The sequence below is a fragment of the Peromyscus eremicus genome, chromosome 15, assembly GCF_949786415.1.
Source record: "Peromyscus eremicus chromosome 15, PerEre_H2_v1, whole genome shotgun sequence".
In the NCBI taxonomy this organism is placed as follows: Eukaryota; Metazoa; Chordata; class Mammalia; order Rodentia; family Cricetidae; genus Peromyscus; species Peromyscus eremicus.
In genome coordinates this window covers 26,403,750-26,423,286 of record NC_081431.1, presented here as the reverse complement: position 1 = coordinate 26,423,286, position 19,537 = coordinate 26,403,750, and the positions used below count along the sequence as shown (strand labels likewise).

The window sequence follows — 19,537 nt, the reverse complement described above, 5'->3', positions numbered from 1 at the left end:
GTGGATGTGAGTTTATGTGTTCACATACACAGAGGGTGGAGATAGACATGAGCTGTCTTTAATTGTTCTCTACCTCTAATTTTTGAGATTATAATTTAATTATAACATTTTCTCCTTCCCTTTACTCCTTTAAACCCTCTCATATACTTCTCTGCACCCTTTTTTAAACTCATGATCTCTTTCTTCACTAATTGTTACTGCATGCATATATGTATGCCCATTATACATACATAATACATACATACATACATACATACATACATACATACATACATACATAATATCTGTATATCCCTAAATATAACCTGTTCAGTCTATACAATATTACTTGTATGTATGTTTTCTGGGCTGACTCTTTGGCACTGGACAGCCAGTTGGCATGTTCTCCAACTCTAATTTTTGAGACAGGGTCTCTCCAAGAAACTGAAGTTTATCTATTTGCTATGCGGGCTGGCTCGTGAGTTTTAGGGATCCGTTTAACTCTGTGCTGGGGTTAGAGGCTTATAGCAGTATACTGGATTCAGTACTACACTGGCTTTTCCATGACTTCTAGAGATCCAGGCTCAGACCCTCATGACCTGTATTGACTAAGCCTTCACCGTAGCCCCTTGGACTTTATTTTCAGTTGCAGATGGTTCTGAATAAACTTCATAGTCAATTATGATGTTCTGTGACATTATGGTGTGGATGAGAATGTAAACTTACATTGTTTTCCTGAACTTTCCTTTTCTTTTCCCTGCAGTCGTGCTGCTTATGGTCTGCAGAGCAATTACAAGCTTCCCAGTGTGTGTGTGTGTGTGTGTGTGTGTGTGTGTGTGTGTGTGTGTGTGTGTGTATCGCAGCCATCTATATTTCCGTTATGAAAGGTATATGGAATAAAAGTGTGCATTGCTGAGCCAGTTAAGTGAGCCAGATATAGCAAAGCAAGGCAGATAACGATATGGCCCCAGGCCTAACATGGCTGAAGTCATTCCTTCCTGACAAGACTAACGGCTCTTTTGCCCTTAAGGCCCTCGATTCCACAGAGCTCTGGGCTGTCATCCTTCTCTCCACAGAACACGTGGGGTCATTAAGAGAAATGCTGATGCCATGCTAGAGGCCAGATCTTCCCTGCCGCTAGGTTGCAGCTGACACATGGATGACATTTCTTTGGTGTCAAATCCAGGCAAAATATTGTCCTACCTGTCCAAATATCTGTTGGAAATCAGCTCTTGGAAGGGATTTAATTGGTTCTACCTCAATTCAGATAAGATACGGAGGTAAGAATGAGGTTGCTACACAAGGACAATCCTAGATTCTAAACAACCCTGGAAGACTTGTACACCAAGAGCACAGGAGGACAGCATGGCTGCACTATGGAACTAAGTCAAACCATGATGCACTGTGTGGATGATACCTGTCTGTATTTACATGCACATTGTATGTCCAGGCATATGTAGTAACAGACTTATTAATAATTAAAATCTGGCCATATTTTTCTATTAGGAATTTAACTTCCAGTTCCATCGTGGCTATACTGTATTATTCCAGTGAACAAGGTCTATGCTCTGGTGATGTGTGTCTTTCTTCTATTCCCTCTTACTCCTCACAAAGCAGCTTATACTTTATCACACTACGTTAGTGGACTGACTCCCTGTTTCTTTGGATGGTTCTGCTGCTGGGAGTGGACACAAAGCACAGAGTAAGATCAGGGAGGGACTCAGTTTTACTGCCTCTATAAATGCTGTATTGGAGAGGTCATTTTGTCATCGGGGCTTGCTTGGGCTTCCTTCAGTTTTCAGGAGCCAATACTGAAGTCAGTGCCGCATGATCACTACCACTGTCACGACCATGGTAACCGTCATTGTGAATAATACCCTATCTATTTGCACCATCACGTCTACCAGCACCACAGTCATCACCAGTCCCTATCACAGCCCAACATCATCTACCTACTGTGACTACTACTACAACATCACTGACGCCACTCATAACATCACTACCATTGTGGCCACCATCCCATCGAATTCACCATCTCCATCCCTCAAAACCACCACTCTCACCGTGATCACCAGATTCATCACCATCACCATTATCACCATCATCACCAGAGCTACCACCACCACCACTATTACCACAACTTACCATCACGGCCTTTCCTGTCACCACCACAATTACCATCATCATCATTACCATCACTACCACCATTAATAGACCACTATCACCTTTTTGGCTGATGCAACCCATAGAATCAGTTGAAAGATATTTTTCTTTAAGACAGTCTAGGTGGATGTAATGTCATTTCAGGATCCTAGAAACAGTGATCTGTCAACAGACTTATTACTAAGACACACAGTGAAACAAAATAAAACTTCTCTCTTGGCCATTAAAGTTGAACTTCATTGATTTGGAGTGGGGTCCATGCATCTGTGGAAAAGCAGTAATTACACCCAGAAGATTAAAAAGGTTCTGTAACACCTGTCCAATAAAATTCAGGCCTTTGCAGGAAGTGACCACGGACACTCTGCCATTTAAGGGCTCTGCTTCTGCCTCTCTCTACTTAAATGAGATGGACGTTTCTGCTTCTCCTTTCCTTATCTCTCCTTGGTTTTTTTCTTATTCATGTTTTCTGTATCTCTGCACCATTGCTTTGTGGTGATTCACCTTTCTACTTCCTTGCTGGCTGTGTTGCATGCAATTTCAGAATTTCTTTAGAAGAGATCAATTATTTTACCACTTCATTCGCTGCATAAATAGTGGAAGAGTTCCCATACTAGGCCACCTCACACGGAACAGTCTGGAGGTGACTGCCTTTGTCTCATACAGCAGTCCTGGTCTGATGACTTGGGTCCATGTAATGGGAACATGGGTGCAAAGTCCTGTAAACAAAGAACTTTTCCATATATTTTATCCAATGTGGCTTTTTAATACACAAGCTGTCCCAGTGGCTTCTGTGCTGCATGCACATTATGATTGTCAGGTTTATCAAGTGAAAATATGGGCCACTCATTTAAATTTGAATTTCAATTGAACACTGCATGCTTTTTCTTCTATATAAGTGTGTACCCTGTATTGCATGGGATCAGTACCAAAAAGAGTGACATCTCCATCCCAGATAAAACACTGCCACCCTTTTGAGTCTTACTGCCCAGTCACAATCTAGGAAAAGGTGAGTTGCCTTTCCCCTTCTTTAAGGTCCTAAAACCAGGCACTGACCTAATTTTCTTTTTAGCCCCTTCAAATTTTACTACAGACTTCATCAATTATTCATAAATGTATTCGAGCAAAGCAGAAGACCATTTTTAAGCCTACTTAACCTAGAGGAACCAACTAAGGTGAAGAGAAGCAACGAACAAAATATATAGTTCTAGCTCTGGCTGTTGCACAAATGGGCTGTACTCAGAGGCATGCACAGGGATACAGTTTATGAGAGAGAGAGAGAGAGAGAGAGAGAGGATGAGAACAGAGTTATCAACCAATCACACTTTGCTTTGGAGTACAAGTGCCATCACATGAGCATCAAGCAAGTCTTACATTGCTTTGTACAGCCATATCAGAGTCTCATACATGTATTATATTTGAGCTTAAAAGGTCTTGATGTAACACAAATTCTAAATAGTCTTTTAACAAAAAATTCCAGAGCCTGATATTGGGGCAAAAGCTGAAAGATCAAAGAAGCAGAGTAAGCCACAGCCACCACCTGTTACCTCACCAACTGCTCAGTCTGAAAAAGCCTCTAGCTGAAAGGGATGCTTCTGCCAAAAAGCCTTTAGTTCCTGTCTCCTCACGCCTTATGTACATTTCTCTGCCCACCATATCACTTCCTTTTTAGTGCTGGGATTAAAGGCATGTGACTTCCCAAGCAAAGGCATGAGATCTCAAGTGCTGGGATTAAAGGCATGTGATTCTCAAGTACTGGGATTAAAGGTGTGTGCCACCACTGCTTGGCTCTGTTTTCTCTCCTAGACTGAGTCAATCTCATGTAGTCCAGGGTGGCTTTGAACTCACAGAGATCCACATGGATCTTTCCTTCCTGAGTGCTAGGATTAAAGGTGTGTGCTACTACTGCCTGGTCTCTGTGTTTAATCTAGTGGCTTGTTCTGTTCTCTGATCTTCAGGCAAATTTTATTAGGGTACACAATATATCACCACATTTCCCCTTTTTTGTTTAAAATAATAAAAGAAGGTTATAACTAATATAAGAAAAACTGTATACAATAAGTAATATATATATATATATATATATATATATATATATATATATATATATATACAGTCAAGAATTACATTAACAATGTCCAGTCCATAAACATTTGACAAATTCAGAGAAAATAGTCCACTTTCTATCCCATTTTGGTGAGTCCAAAATGTTATACCTAATTAACTTTCTATGCCTACTTGTATTACCAACTGAATATTATCTTTTGATGTCTTTAAAACTTATACACTTTACACCTCTTTAGTGAGTTTCTTTTCTGAATTTATTAACAAGGAAAACTATAACTATAACTATCTAATAATCTTCAACTCCCTTAGAGACCCTAGAAGGAAATAATATTAACTGAATAAGTAAGAAGTGCAAACAAGCGACTTGCAAAAAATGTGAGAAATGACAGAAACAGCTGGCTGCCTGGACAGTCACTTAAGGTCCCTCTGCAATGTTGAGGCATCCATCCTTGGCCTATAGGCTTAGCATATCTGACAGACTTCTGTGAGGCAGAATTTTCTGAAAGGCTGTCCTACCTTGTCTTGGCAAGGTTTGGCAGTCCTTTCTTTTGTGTCCTGCTTGTCCATGTGGATAGCACACTGTCAGCCATCAAGACAAGGGCATTTTCATGCCCAGTAGCTAACTTTTGCCACAAAGAAAGTAAACTCCATAAGGAATTTCTTCAATGCCCATGATCTTCTCTGAAGTAGATTGGTGCTGCCAGGAGCAGACCTGTCTCATTGCCGTAAAAAAAGAATCTGTCTTATTAAAACATCTTAAATGCCATATTCTGTAGATCTCTGAAGTGTTTGAAGATGACCTATTTATCCAAAATATATCTGTTTGACCTTGAAAACATACCTAACCTGACAAGTTCTATTGTAATAGGTGACTAGCTACTAACCTATGTTTCTTTATTATCCTAAATAGTTGGTAATATCTTTCAAGGACTAGAAATCTGCATTGCATTGTTAAATGAACTGTATAGTTACAATACCTTGAACAAGATTAGAAGTGTATGTACAGTATGTTCTAACAAAATCAATCTCAAATTTGTATCAATATACATAATTTGTATACAATATACAAAAATCCAATCCAATGTAAAATATTTAAAATTAGTAGTTGCTTTTTAAAAGTAGATTAAATAATCTACCTTTTTATCTTATATTTATATTCCTGTTTTTTCTTTTCAGAGTAAATTCAATAATCTACCCTTTTATCCTATCATTTCTACATAATACATTTCTATATCATATCTCCCTTTCTTCTTTTAGAAAGAGATTGACTATGACCAATAACAAATTTTAACCAACTTCTAAACAAAGACAAACATCCATAATTCATTTCTTGGGAATGTGGGCATAGTTTTCTAGGCTATTTATTGCTGATTGGGGGCACTGGTAGTCATATAGGGATACAAAGAAAATTTAGGATTATGGTCAAGTCTTGACTGGTATAGTCTGTGAGGCTGTATCATCTCACCTAGCCATCCTGATATTGTCCTGAGCAGTTTGTAGTTCAAAGCTGATCTTTGGGTGGTGTTTGTTAGCTTAATGGTGGTATCATTGTCCTGATGGAATCATCATTGTGGGTTCCCATCATCTTTTTGGAGACTTCAAAGGTCACTGTTAGGCTTGGTCATGGCTCACTACAAAAAATCTTTTTTTTAAGACAATTTTTCTGGATGATTTGTCCTTTTTCTTCACATATCTCATTTGTCCAGTCCAGTGGTCTTCAGGTTCTTTAGCTGGATGCCTTCATTTTCCTGAAAGACAAAAACAAAACCCTTCTCCAACCCAAACTTTGGGGAGTTTCCAATTCTAATCTCTATCAGTTTTGATTTATGGTTTCTCCTGAATTTTTTAATAGCTGTTTTATCATTCAGAGCAGTATGGTTTCTTACAATAGTCATTAGGTTATTTAATTGCTCTGGAAAATAGTTTCTTTCATGATGACAGGAAAGGATTGAATAGAATTTTACATGGTAGCCTTTGAGAAGTTCCTCAGGGAATTTCCTAATGGCAAAGGCAAGTGATTACCTTGTCTTTCCCTTGTTGATTTACATTTGTTAGTCCAATGTCTGCCTTTGCTACTCCTTCTGCATAATCCAGAAGAGAGTGGCATTCTGTTGGGATTATTCCTTGAGAAAACATTATTTCTAGGAAAGCCCTGTTCACAGTCCCTTTTTAGGTGACCTTGTTTACTGCAATTGAAACATGTGATGTTACTATTTTTCTTCAAACCTCTGGAAATCACCTCTCCCATCCAAGCATTGTCATGATTATTATATTCAATATTTTATTGTATCTCAGATCCATTCCTCCAAGGGTGCTGATCTTGCCTTTAATGGATTAATTACCCTTTTGCATTGTGCATTAGTATTTTCAAAAGCCATAGATTCAATTATTATTTGCCTAGCTTCTGAATTTGGTATCATTCTATTTACTGCTGAAGTCAATTTTTCTAAGAATTCAATGAAGGTTTCTTTTGGGCCCTGTATAACTTTTATAAATGACTCAATTTCCTTTCCTGCTTCTTCAGTTCTGTTGCAAGCATTCAAGACTGCCACATGGCATAAAGCCAAGGTGTGGTCATCATATAAAGATTGTCTTTGTATATCAGCAGAATTGCCTTCTCCAAAAAGTTGATCTTGGGAAATTTCCATACCTCTAGCTCTACTTTGTTGTTTAATGGTCTTAGACTCATCTTTCCACCAGGTCCTCCATTGTAATTTGGGACCAGCCTCTAAGATGGCTGTAACCAAATCTCTCCAGTCTTGAGGGATAATTCTACTACAAGCTGACCATGAGTTTAACATCCACTTCACGAAAGATGAGTGAATGCCATATGAGACTATTGCTTCTTTGAATCTCCTCAAATCTAACATTTGCACAGGAGTCCAGTTAGCTCTTACATGGCCTTGAGGATAACTATCACTGGGTAGTTCCTGTAAGGTTACTAGATAGATTAAGATTGGCTGTTGGAAATTCTTAGGCTGCTTCTCTGTAACCTTATAATGCAATGTTGATATTGTTTCTCCTTTAAATTCTTTTGTCTGGGTCTGCATATCTCTATGATCTGTTTTAACAAGTTTTTCTAAAACTTCTATCTTGGAACTCATATGAACCTACTTTTTTAATGATAAAACAAAATGATCAAAGAAATAATATTTATAATTGACATGACATCTATTCCATCAACATTAATTATCCTCTCATTTAATTGTTCCATTTTCAGATCATTTAATGTATAGTCACAGACCAAATGCCTTCCATTGTAAAAATGTTTCCCATTTTTTAATGTGGGGGGAAAAACTTTCTTTCAACTAATTCCTCCCTTTAAGAAATTCCAATTGACTCACCAAATCTGCTGACAGTGATGATTCAGATGACGGTATGGTAGCAGCCCAAGGAGGGGGCTCAGAGAAAGCCAAAACCCACTGGGAGAGGAAAGAAGCAAAAGATCCAGCCATCTGCATGGGGGAAGTGCATGAAAGTGGCTAACTCCTGTGGTTTTTGGAACCCCCAAATCTATGGAGTTTGCTGCAGAGAGGCTGCAACAAAACTTAGCCAGGGGGTTAGGGAGTCTGGCCCAGGCAGGGTAGAGATGTAGCTTGGGCCTGAGCCAGTAGGGGTGGGGTGGTGAGATGACATGGGGACTGCAAGGCCACAGGCAAGCGGCTTTTTCATGAATTCATGCCCCACAAGTGGGACGCCAGATGTAATACGAATTGCTAAATGGTCTTTAATAAAAAAACCCAGAACGTGATATTGGGATGAAAGCTGAAAGATCAAAGAAGCAGAGTAAGCCACAGCCACCACCTCTTACCTCACCAGCTCCTCAACCTGAAAAGACCTCTACCTGAAAGGGATGCTTCTGCCGAAAAGCCTTTAATTCCTGCCTCCTTACACATTATATACCTTTCTTAGATTATATTTTAGGTAACATTTCCTAAGACAAACACATACATTTTTCACATTGTCATAACTCCAGCCTCGCAGATAAAAGGAAGACAAGCTTGAGGAAGTTAAATGAATTGCCCACGGTTAAAAAGCTGATAAAATGAACATGTATGATGTGTAACCAAACCCTTCTAACGCAAATTCATTGTTTTTTTTTTCTTATCACATAAAAGGACGCTATAATTCTTTCACACATATGCATGTCTCGCTCTGTTCACGGGGTGCCTACCATGTTTCACAGGCGTTATCTAATTCTCATGAAATCCCTGTGGGTTGAGTACAGTATTATTATTTCCGTTTATGTATGCAAACGAGGTTGAGAACAGCTACACGGCATCCAGCCTGAGAGGACATGCCTAGTCAGCCTCCGTGGCCTTGAACCCCCTCGTCTGCTATTAGCTCCGGGGTGTTTGCCACTTCATTTAATAGGTGGAAATTTTCTTCCCTCATTTGTAAGCTACGGACAATAAGAATACCTAACTCTAAGAACTGGCATAAATATTTCATGAGCAAATATGTGGAAACTATGAAGTCCAGATCCAGGCACAAAGGAGGAATTTAACAAATGCTAGCTTGTTGTTGTATTTTTGTTAGGGTTTAAACTTGCTTTAATTCAAAGAAGAAGCTCCCAGAATGAAATTAGGATTTTATGGCTGAAAAACCTGTTTATTTTATTTTGTGTTTTTGAGATAGGGTCAGGCTGCCTTGAGCTGGTTGCAGTCTCTTGTCTCACCTCTTGTGAGCTAACTTATTAGCACACATCCATCCTTTTAAAAGATACTTCTTGAACAAATTTATAATGCACAACTCAACTCCCCCGGGATTACCACTCAGACAGGATTTCTTTTTCAAACAGAACCCTCCAGCCTTTGCTGAGCCTAAAGTTTTACATTTAGCTTCTTAGGCTTTACTGAATTCTATTGTTATCTAAATGTGCTAAGTTTTTCCTCATTGGGCCCTAACTCACAAGAGGCGAGACTGTTTCTACCTCTCATTGGATGACTACTTTAGAGATCAGTAAACCTCTTCTTTCATCTGTTCATCTTTTCTCGAGTGAAAGCCTGCTTGGTTATTATTTCATTCATTCTTTCACAATTTCATTCTTATTCATTCTTAGTCCGAGTGGATCAGCCGGGAATCACTCACCCCATCTGTTTTAACTGGTGAGCAGGTAACCCAGGCTAGGCTCCCACGTACCAAGAATTTCCTACGTCCTCTTCCTGGCCACCATAATTGGCTTAAGTACAGAGGATGCTCTACAAAGACTACGGTAGTCATCCCATGCAAGAATTTGGAGTCAGGGAAAGAGGAATGGAGGTGGGGAGATAAAGAAGGAAAATGGGGGTGGGGGGAGAAAAGGAGGAAGAAAAGAGTGAGGGAAGAAAAGGACAGAAATTGCTTCTGTAATTCAGCTATGTCTGAAGCTACCTGTGTCCCTGGATTTCTCTTTACTGGTTTAATTAATGATTATTTTTATCGCTTGTACTCAAAGAGTTGTGGAGAGTATGCCAATACAATAACCTTAAGAACTGACTTTAACCTGGGATCCCTGTGGTGACTGTGGCCTCATGGGATTGCGAAGAAAGGGACACCATCTCCTTCTGCTCCCTTTTCCATCAGGCAAACTAACTTTGGCCATTCCCTCGAGAGTTCTTCATAATAAGGACTTGGAAGACAATCAGAGTCATTTTAAATTAAGCCCCCTAGCACAGATTCTAATCTAATGAGGTCATTAACACACGGCACGATCAGGGCTGCCTAATGCCATCCTGGAATAAGAAACCATTTTCCTTCTGTGAGGATGGGGCCCTTGTGTTGCACACAGACTAACACCATGTGGACTTGAGATGCACAGTAGTGATGAAAGACACTCAGCTGATGGGGGATTAGCATGAAATGTACTTTTTTCATCAGCTTGCCCACTGGTAGCTGTTAATAAGTCAGCATAGTCTGTCACTGAGGGGAGAAGAGCTTGGTTATGGAGTGCTCCTACTCTGCCTTTATGTTTTAGAAGCAGAAGTCAGAGAAAGACTGATGATGGTAGCCACTAACAGACCCAGTTTTCTTGCTCCTGGTTTGGCACTAGCAAGATTTACAATAGAATCAGTCCTTGACTTTCACTCCCTTGACCAAGGACACGCATTAAAAGATAGCCATTGACTTTCCCACTCATGTCTGTCTGACCCTGGCTGCTGGACCCAGCACCATGCTCCACCCCATTTGACCTAACAACCCAGAACTTTGCCAATGTCCTCACAGGCACTTGGATAAACCCTGTCATTCTACTCATTTGTATAACGCCAAGACTGACTTTCCAAATGCTGAGTGAACATGACTTTGGCATGTAACTGTAGGGAGAAAGCAATGGGTAACAGTTCAATAGGCATCTTAACGGGATTGTAGCATGTTTGCAAAGCTGTTGTGTGGTAGCTTTGGGATACCCAGTTGGATCTCCTTTTCAAAGAACTAGCTATAAGAAGCACAGCTGATTGACTTCCTTCAGTTACTGCTCCTTTGCAATTACTGGGTGTTGTGTCTGAAGCTGCCCTAGCCTCTGACAGAACAAAGAAGTGCTGCTAGAACCAGCCCATTCCTTCTGGACCCTCCCTTTAGTGGACAGCATGGGCTGATGGCTCTGCACGATACTCTCAAGAACTTCGTTACCCAATAAGTCTTTTGTATTGGCTTCTCTCTCTTCATCTGTAGATGTCTTTTGTCACATATGGACGTCCCCTCTCCCTTTATTGTTCATAGATGTCTCCTCTGATAAAGGCTTTAAAGCTCCCATTCCATTTTGACGTCTGCTTCTTGCAGGGCCTAGAATGATGAAAGTAGTGCTGGGGAGGCTCTAGAGCAGTGATTCTCAACATGTGGGTCATGACCCCTTTGGGGAGGGGAAAGACCCTTTAACAGGGGTTGTCTAAGACCATCGGAAAACACAGATACTTACATTACAATTCATAACAATAGCAAAAATTAGTTATGAAGTAGCAACAAAAATGTTATGGTTGGGGTCACAACATGAGGAACTATATTGAAAGATTGCAGCATTAGGAAGGTTAAGAACCGCCGGGCGGTGGTGGTGCACGCCTTTAATCCCAGCACTTGGGAGGCAGAGCCAGGCGGAACTCTGTGAGTTCGAGGCCAGCCTGGGCTACCAAGTGAGTTCCAGGAAAAGCGCAAAGCTACACAGAGAAACCCTGTCTCGAAAAACCAAAAAAAAAAAAAAAAAAAGAACCACTGCTCTGTAGCATTAAGGACAGGTTTGCTCTCTGCTCAGGTAACAAGGGGAATTCCATCCTGAGTAGGTGAGAAGAGGACCACATTAGGTTAGTGTGGCAGCCCAAGTAATACCCATTTCATCTGTTTAGCTAGAGTGTCCGTGTCAGCTTACTCATTTGAAAGTGTGGAGAGAGCAAAGCCTTTGAGGAGAGTCATGCTGACTGGCTGTGACTAAGTTGTACTTATTTGTTGAAAATGGACATTCAGTGGACAGTGTGCACTGTCAAAGGCCAAGAGTGATTTACAAAGATTCTTTAACCTTTTGCAGCAAGATGGTGGATTCAGGATCTGGTGATGTTCGGAGGGACCTGACAAATGGACTAAATGGGTCTGTTCTGTAGAACTTACAACCTACTTTTGGAAGACCTGGGGCACTGAGACCTAAGATAGGAACATTTTGGTGGACATTTCTGAGGACTTTTGTCTTACTTAGGGTTTTATCGCTGTGAAGAGACACCATGACCATGGCAACTCTCATGTAGGAAAAGATTTAACTGGGGGTGGCAGCTTGCAGTTTCAGAGGTTTATCCCATTATCGCCACGGGAGGAAGCATGGTGGCATGCAGGCAGACATGGTGCTGGAGAAGAAGGCAGGCAGCTTTCCGGCTTGAGCTTCTGAGACCTCAAAGCCCATCCACTAGTGACACACATCCTCCAACAAAGCCACACCTACTCCAACAAGGCCATACCTCCTAATAGTGCCGCTCTATATGTATTCAAACACATGAGTCTGTGGGGGCCATTCCTATTCAAACCACCACAACCTTGATTCTCAAAACAATATCTCAACCCTCATGAGCAGGAAGTAATGTTTCTCCCATGCAATTGCTGAGACTTTCCCACTGAAGAGATAGATCATCCTCTTAAGAGCTAAACCCATCTCCTCTTTAACACCAGAATGTTAGCTTGGGCTGTGCCAAAATGACTGTTTGATTACTAGTACTCACACTGAGTGGCTCACAACTGCTTGTAACTCCAGCTGCAGGGCATCTGAAGCCTTCTTTTCTACAGGTATCCGTGTGTGTGTGTGTGTGTGTGTGTGTGTGTGTGTGTGCAAATATATGCACATAAATGTGAATAAAATACTAAAATAAATATAATTTTTAAAACTACCTATTTCCTATTCAGTTTCTGTGTCAAAGAGAGTTTTCAGATTTGTGAGCAGGAGATTCTGGCTTTCTAGTGCAAAGCCTTGCAACTGTATGGCAAAGAAATGCTTTCTTGATTTCGAACCCTTCCTCCAAGAATGGACCCACAGTCATTTACTAAGATGAGGGAACCCATGGAAAGCACATATTGAATATAGGATGTGTTTGTTGGTACCAAGGTACCCAAAGAGTTACAATGAATTTATAATGACCAGGTAACAGATAGAGTCCTTGAAAAAGTCCTTTACACAGTAAACTGCCATGACTACAGCTCCAACCAATGGTCATCTTTACATGTCCCTATTTGTGATTGAGAACGACTTATGTGGCAATGGAGATAATTCTCACATTGGGTCTTAGGCCTGTGGAATTAAAATTGTCATCAAGGCACAGACTAAGTAGGAGCTTCAGACACAGCTTCTCTCCCATGTTCAAAACTGAAATAATAAACATGCCCTCTTCTGTCCTTTGAAGGAACCTGCCTATATTACACACACACACACACACACACACACACACACACACACATATACACACACACACACACACACACACGTGTACATGCACACACCTTCAAAAAGCAAAGGACAAGTTGCCTCATGTTGTATGTTTACTGCCAAGTAATAAATACAGTATAAATACAGTATCTTACAAGTCTTTGGATTATATCACATTCCATATCTAGAAAGAATTTTCTGGCCTATAGATTCTGATACTGAAGACTGACCAATGGCAGTGACTTGGATTAGGAAAGGGCTCTGTAAAAGATCCAGTCCGTGATACTAGCTAGGTCTATGGTAGGAGCAGGTGCAGTATGAAATTTATAGCCAGTCCTGGTGGGAAGGGTCATGGTGTGGGGGTTCTGGAGCATGCCTTAGTCATACTCATTGGAGAATTTTACTATTTATTTGTTTGTTTCTGTGTTTATTTGAAACAGCTCTTGAAGGGTTGTTACACCTCAATAGTGATATAAAACTGTAGTAAATTTAATGTTGAAACGTGATTTCTCCAGCTGTGTTCTTTGCTAAGATTGACTTGGATATCTAAGTCCTTAGTAGTTCTTTGTGAGTTGTAGAATTGGTTCTCCTGTGTTTACAAAGAAACCATCTGGGTAGACATTACATAGAGGCTGTATATCAGTTGAGAGAGTCCTTTCATTTAAACAGTATTAATTCTCCAGCTCCACAAACATGGGGTTGCTCTTCATTTATTTATCCCTTAATTTCTTTCAACAATGACCTGTGCTTTTCACAGCATAAAAGTCTTAATCACTTTGTTAAACAGATTTTTAAAACATTTTATTTCGTCTCAATGATGTGATAAAAATAATTAGTTTCTGAGTTTCAGTTTGAGATTTCTGGCTCCAGATGTATTGGAATACAATTGAGTTTTGCACATCAGTATTGCATATTGCTATCTTGCCTCATAAATTAGTGGTAATAATGTGTATGTGTGTTTTGGGGTTTTCTTTAAGCATCTATCATATTATCTGAAAATAGCAATAACTTTCCTTTCTTAATTTTCAACATGAATGCTTTTGTTTCTCATCTTTGCTCAGTTTCCCTGACTGGAACCTCCAGGAAAACGTAGATTATCTTAGCAAGGGCAGAGATCTCTGTCAGTCTTCCGGCAGAAGTCATCTCTTCTCTCTCTCACCACCAAGTGTGTTGTTAACCATGGGTTTTCAGATTTCCTTTACCAGGTTGAACAAGTTCTACTTCTTGAGTTTTGAATATTTTTTTTATCCTGAAAGGATGTTGGGCTTTCATCAAATTATTTTTTCTATGCCTGTTGAGATCTTGTTTTTACTTTTAAAAATGAACTTTAAATATTTTTTATCATTTGAGAATTTCATATGTACACATATGTGTTTTGATCAAACTCACCCTCCATTTCCTCCCCTCTAATTCTTCCCACCCTCCCTCACGACTTTTCCCTCCCAATTTCCTGTTCTCTTTTGTAAAACCTACTGAGTCCACTCACTGCTGTGTGTATGTGCATGGATATAGGACCATCTCCTGGAGCTTGGGCAGCCTGAAACAATTCTACTATGCTATGTTAATTTATTTCCAAATATGAAACTTGCCAAAATGGATTCCTTGGGTAATTCCCATTTGATCTTGGTGTATGATCCTCTTTGTATGTTCCTGCATTTGGTTTGCTAGTATTTTCCTGAGGATCCTTATGTACATTTTGATGAGATACTGGCCTGCAGTTTTCTAGTGTTTTGTCTAGTTTTGGCCTTAGTAATACTTGATTATTGGACAAAATACTTAGTGACTTTTCTCATGTGTTTTGGAAAAACCAGTGAGGAATTTCTGTGACTTTTCCTGTAAATGTTTAGTAGACAGTACCTGTAAGGAGACCAAACTCCATAATGATTGTTCCAAAGTTTGTGTTGTTATCAACTGTACTGTTCTGTATCTCTAGACATGACTTGTCTTTCAGCTTTTGCAGTTCTGGCCAAAATGATATTTCTTGTGTCTTTTTAATTCTCATGAAGAAAAACACAACTACCTAGAATGCTTTTTATCTGCTTATATTGCAGCTGAGTTGTAGACATGACAAATTATCTTTTTGCTCTGCTATATAATTTTTTTTTTCTGAGACACGGTCTCTCTGTGTACCCTTGGCTGTCCTAGAACTTGCCCTGTAGACCAGGCTGGACTTGAAGTCACAGAGATCTACCTCTCTCTACCTTCTGGGTGCTGGGATTAAAAGCGTACATTTTATAAAATCTTTATTAAAGACAATAGGGAGAGGAGACTCAAGACCTTTCTTTGCAGTGAAATAACAAGCCCATCATTTTCAAGATCACTGCCAATTTTGGCAAAGTGCTATTTTTTATTGGTGCATTAGGAGTCATATCAAACACAAATGGCTACTGCTGGTAAATGACTAGAGTTTGTAGTTGGCCTACATTTCTATAGATTATAGTTGGTGCAGTATTATTCTATTATAATCACACTATTCATCTGTACTTCTTTAAGGTGTCATCAATTTATAATGTGAGGGGTTATACCTACTAGGATATGCACTTAGCCAAAATGGTTTTTCCTTTTTTGCACACTTAAGCACATTAGAGAAAAGAGGTTATGAGTCAGTGGTGGTGTAAGCAGTGAGATACAGTTCATCTGTCTCAGGGACATGATGGTCAGTTGAATACTTTGTAATTTCATGGGTCTGACTTAGTGTTGGCTTGGAGGTAGGAATATCATGTAGATTCACTAAGTAAGTCTTTAAAATGATTGTTTTTTTTTCTCTGACCTGGGCTCAGACATTTACTTGACAACTCCAGAGGCAAAAGCATTGTTCAACGGTCATCCCTCAGGACACTGTGAGCAGGTGGACCTTCTGGACCTGCTGCTGCAAAACCTCCAGTCTGTCGTCCACACATGAAAGTGAGTCACAGAGGTACTACAAAAAGTTGTTCCTTCCACCACATGCCCGAGAGTATCCAAACTGGTAAAAACACTTGAGAATGAAAAGGATTATGAGAGGGTGAGACATTATTATGTAATCATAGAAACAAAGCACTGAAGAATAAATATCACTCACCTGCAGAGCGTCAGTACCACCGACTCTATAATAGTCACCTGGATAAGTGGCTGTTTGAGTTGCAGAGGTGGTGAAGGAGTGGGAAATTACCGGGTGCTTTAAAAAAAGCACCTTGCACCAGGTACTGACTCATGTTTCCGCCTGAGAGTAGCTGTCGTTAATGACCCTTTTTATTCATGCAGAAGTTCCCAAAGAGGAGCATAATGTTCCATTAGTAATAATTGAAAAAGTCTCTCTTCGGAATTATGTCAAAACCTAAGGATGATGCTTCTGCCAAAACATTTTGATGACAAACGTGGGAAGCATTTGACAGAACGTGCCACTGGAGGGTGAAGAGGCTGCACCGGGGGGCTCATGGAAAATCCGGAAGAAGCTGCCTGCAATTAGATGGTCAGTTATTTCAGAGTGAAATAACCCCCACTGTTCTGGTGTTTGGGACTCTCACAGCTCTTTTGTTTTGAATAGGTCAAACATTTTCTTATGCCTGTTTAAAATATGTCGGTTAAAACACCAAACTGAGGTCCGTTGAATTGGAAGGCTATTTTCTTGACGTAACTCTGACTTTTTTCTTTCCTATGTGGCAGGCATCTTTATATGTTTGTGGGGAAGAAGGAAATAACACGATGACCATGGCAGAGGCAGGTTGACACTGCAAAGGGCGGACACAACTCACTTGAAGCAGGATTTTATTACCCAGTACTACAAAGTGTTTAAAAATATTTTTTTCTACAAAAGTATTAAGCACAAAGGATGAAACAGAAAAATTGATGTTAAGAAAGTGGATATTATCTTCAAGGTTTTTTTTTTTTTTTTTTTTTAATTAAAGTCAGAGGTTCCTTAAAGCCAATGTTCATTCAAACATTAATTTTAAAATTTCAGGGTTTATATTAATGATACTATTTTTAAAGTTTGCTAGTTTAACTGAAATTAAATCTTATACAAATAAATACTTGACCAAGATTTGTAGTAACAAAGTATAAATAGCTCCATAAGAAAACAGTCTAGCTGGTCAGTGATAGCACATGCCTTTATTCTCAGCATTAGGGAGGCAAAGGCAGGTAGATCTCTATGAGTTTAAGGCCAGCCTAGCCCAGAGAGTGAGTTCCAGGACAGCCAAGGCTACACAGAGAAACCCTGTCAAAAAAAAAAAATAGTCTACTATGGAATGGATAAATGACAAAAGTTGTGTGTTGGTTGTCTTTGTTATTGTGACAAATACCTGAGAGAAACAGTTTAAAGAAGAAAAGCTTATTTTGGCTCATGGCTTCTGAGTTTCTCATTCATGGTCACTTGGCTCTCAGTTTCTGTGCGTATAGTGAGGTAGAACATCATGGTGGAGGGAAGTAGTGGGGGAAGCATCACTTCTTTGGAAGTCAAGGGTCAGAAATGGGGTGGGGGGAATGACACAGGGAATCAGATGTGACTTTCTAGGGCTTGCAGTCACCTCCTTCTTCCAGCGAGGTTCCACCACCTGAAAGTTGTATTCAACGTATGTGTTTGTGGGGACATTGCAAATTCAACCCTAACATTCTCTTCTTGGTCACCAAAGCTCATGGATGCCATAGTGCAAGACACAGTTAGTTCGTCTTCATGAGTTCCCATAGTTTAATGGTCCCAGTGCTATTCAGAAGTCCCATTACAAAGTCTCTTCTGAGACTCATGACTACCTCTTATCTACAAGCACCTGTAAAGTCGAGGAGAACGCTATACACTTCCAGCACTCAACTGGAGAAAGTAAACTCATTTCAAACATGAGGGATGACATCAGAAAGGCAGAACATGACCAAAGCAAGACTGACACCTATCAAGTTGTGACTTGGACAGGAAGTAGCCAGCAGAAAGGCTTCATGTGGGTGGGGCCTTGGAGATACCTTTAGCTTTTCCATGTCTGTCTTTCTTCTTTCTGTCTATCAGGAGGTGAGTGGAACCCAGGACACACCCCCTCTACCATGATACTCTGTCTCACTATAGACCCAGAAACAATAGAGTTGACCATGATGGACTGACTCCTCTGACAACACAAGTCAAATTGAATCCTCCCTCCCCTAGATTGTTTATGCCAGTAACTTTTATCCCAGTTATGCAAAAGTATCTGACAGTTCAAACATTGAATCTTGCGGAACTTCCACATCTGCAGTATGTGATGTTGTGATATGAGATCGAGTAGGCTTGGGTCATTTCATCTCTATAGCCTTGCTGGACACAGCCTACATGGCATGTCTATTGGGCTGGCTTTGCTCAGTGCCTTCAATTTTTCTTGGTAGGCATCCCCTAATCATTTTCCACGTTATGGGCATCTCCATTTCTGGTTAGATTTTGCCTTCAGAGATTCATGAATCACCCACTCAAGAGAAGACTCCAACCCTATCATCCATTGCCTGACTTTGCAGACTTTTCTCTGAAATTTGAGCTCCTCTTCCTCCTGCTCCTCCTCTTGCTCCTCCTCCTGCTCTTTCTTTCTTTCTTTCTTTCTTTCTTTCTTTCTTTCTTTCTTTCTTTCTTTCTTTCTTTCTTTCTTTCCTTCTTTCTTTTTTTGGGATAGGGTTTCTCTGCATAATAGCTCTGGCTGTCCTGGAACTTGCTTTGTAGAGCAGGCTGGCCTCGAACCCACAGAGATCTACCTGCCTCTGCCTCCTGAATCCTGGGATCAAAGGCGTGCTCCACCACCACCCAGCTCTACTATACTTCTTTAGCCATCACTTTAAAGGCTTTTATTCCCAAGCTGCAAGGGTTTCAAATCTTATCTGCTTTTATCCCAATGTTCATTATAAACTTGGCTATGTGCAGTCGCCAATAACCATGCTATACTCTGAACACTGTGCTTCCTTGAAGACTTCCTAGCTGATCAGCTAGCTGGTTCCCTTTCAGTGCTCCCCTTCCCTGAGTTTCAGGATGTATAAAAAACGTAAAGGAGGTCTTTGCTGGAATAGCACGTGAATGGTCATAATTCTGTTTCCCATTAGAGTCACTGCCATCTCCTCTGTCCACACTGGTCTTTTCAGCTTCTACCAGAATCATCCATTAAGTTATACTCACAGCATTCTAGGCATTCTGTGCCCCTTTTTCAGACTTTGCCCAATTCTTTCTGTAAGCCAGTGCTCCACATAGTTAGGTATACTCAAGCAGTGACAGCACTTCTCCAGTAGTCCAGTAGTCTTTTTTAATAACCAAGAGGATAAAGGGGGAAGACCTTCATTTTGGCTCATGGCTCCAACGATTTTGTTGCAGAGTCACTTGGCTACAGTGTGTCATGCTGGAAGAACATTCAAGGTAAAGCTGCTTACCTCATGGCAGTCAGAGAGCAGACCAAGAGGAAGAAGCCATCGGGGACAGGTACACTCTGGAAAAGTACAATCTCCATCATCTACTTCCTCCAGCTATATCCACCTCTTAACAGT

General features: G+C 40.3%; 1 long non-coding RNA gene across 1 annotated transcript in view; it reads left to right on the top strand.

Moving 5' to 3' along the window:
- Window positions 1-15,976, top strand: part of LOC131925250 (uncharacterized) — a 41,908-nt gene extending 25,932 nt beyond the window's left edge. Inside the window, exon 3 of the long non-coding RNA XR_009383198.1 lies at window positions 15,859-15,976. This is a non-coding gene — a long non-coding RNA (uncharacterized LOC131925250). The remainder of the gene's footprint in view (window positions 1-15,858) is intronic.
- Window positions 15,977-19,537: the final 3,561 nt, after the last annotated feature.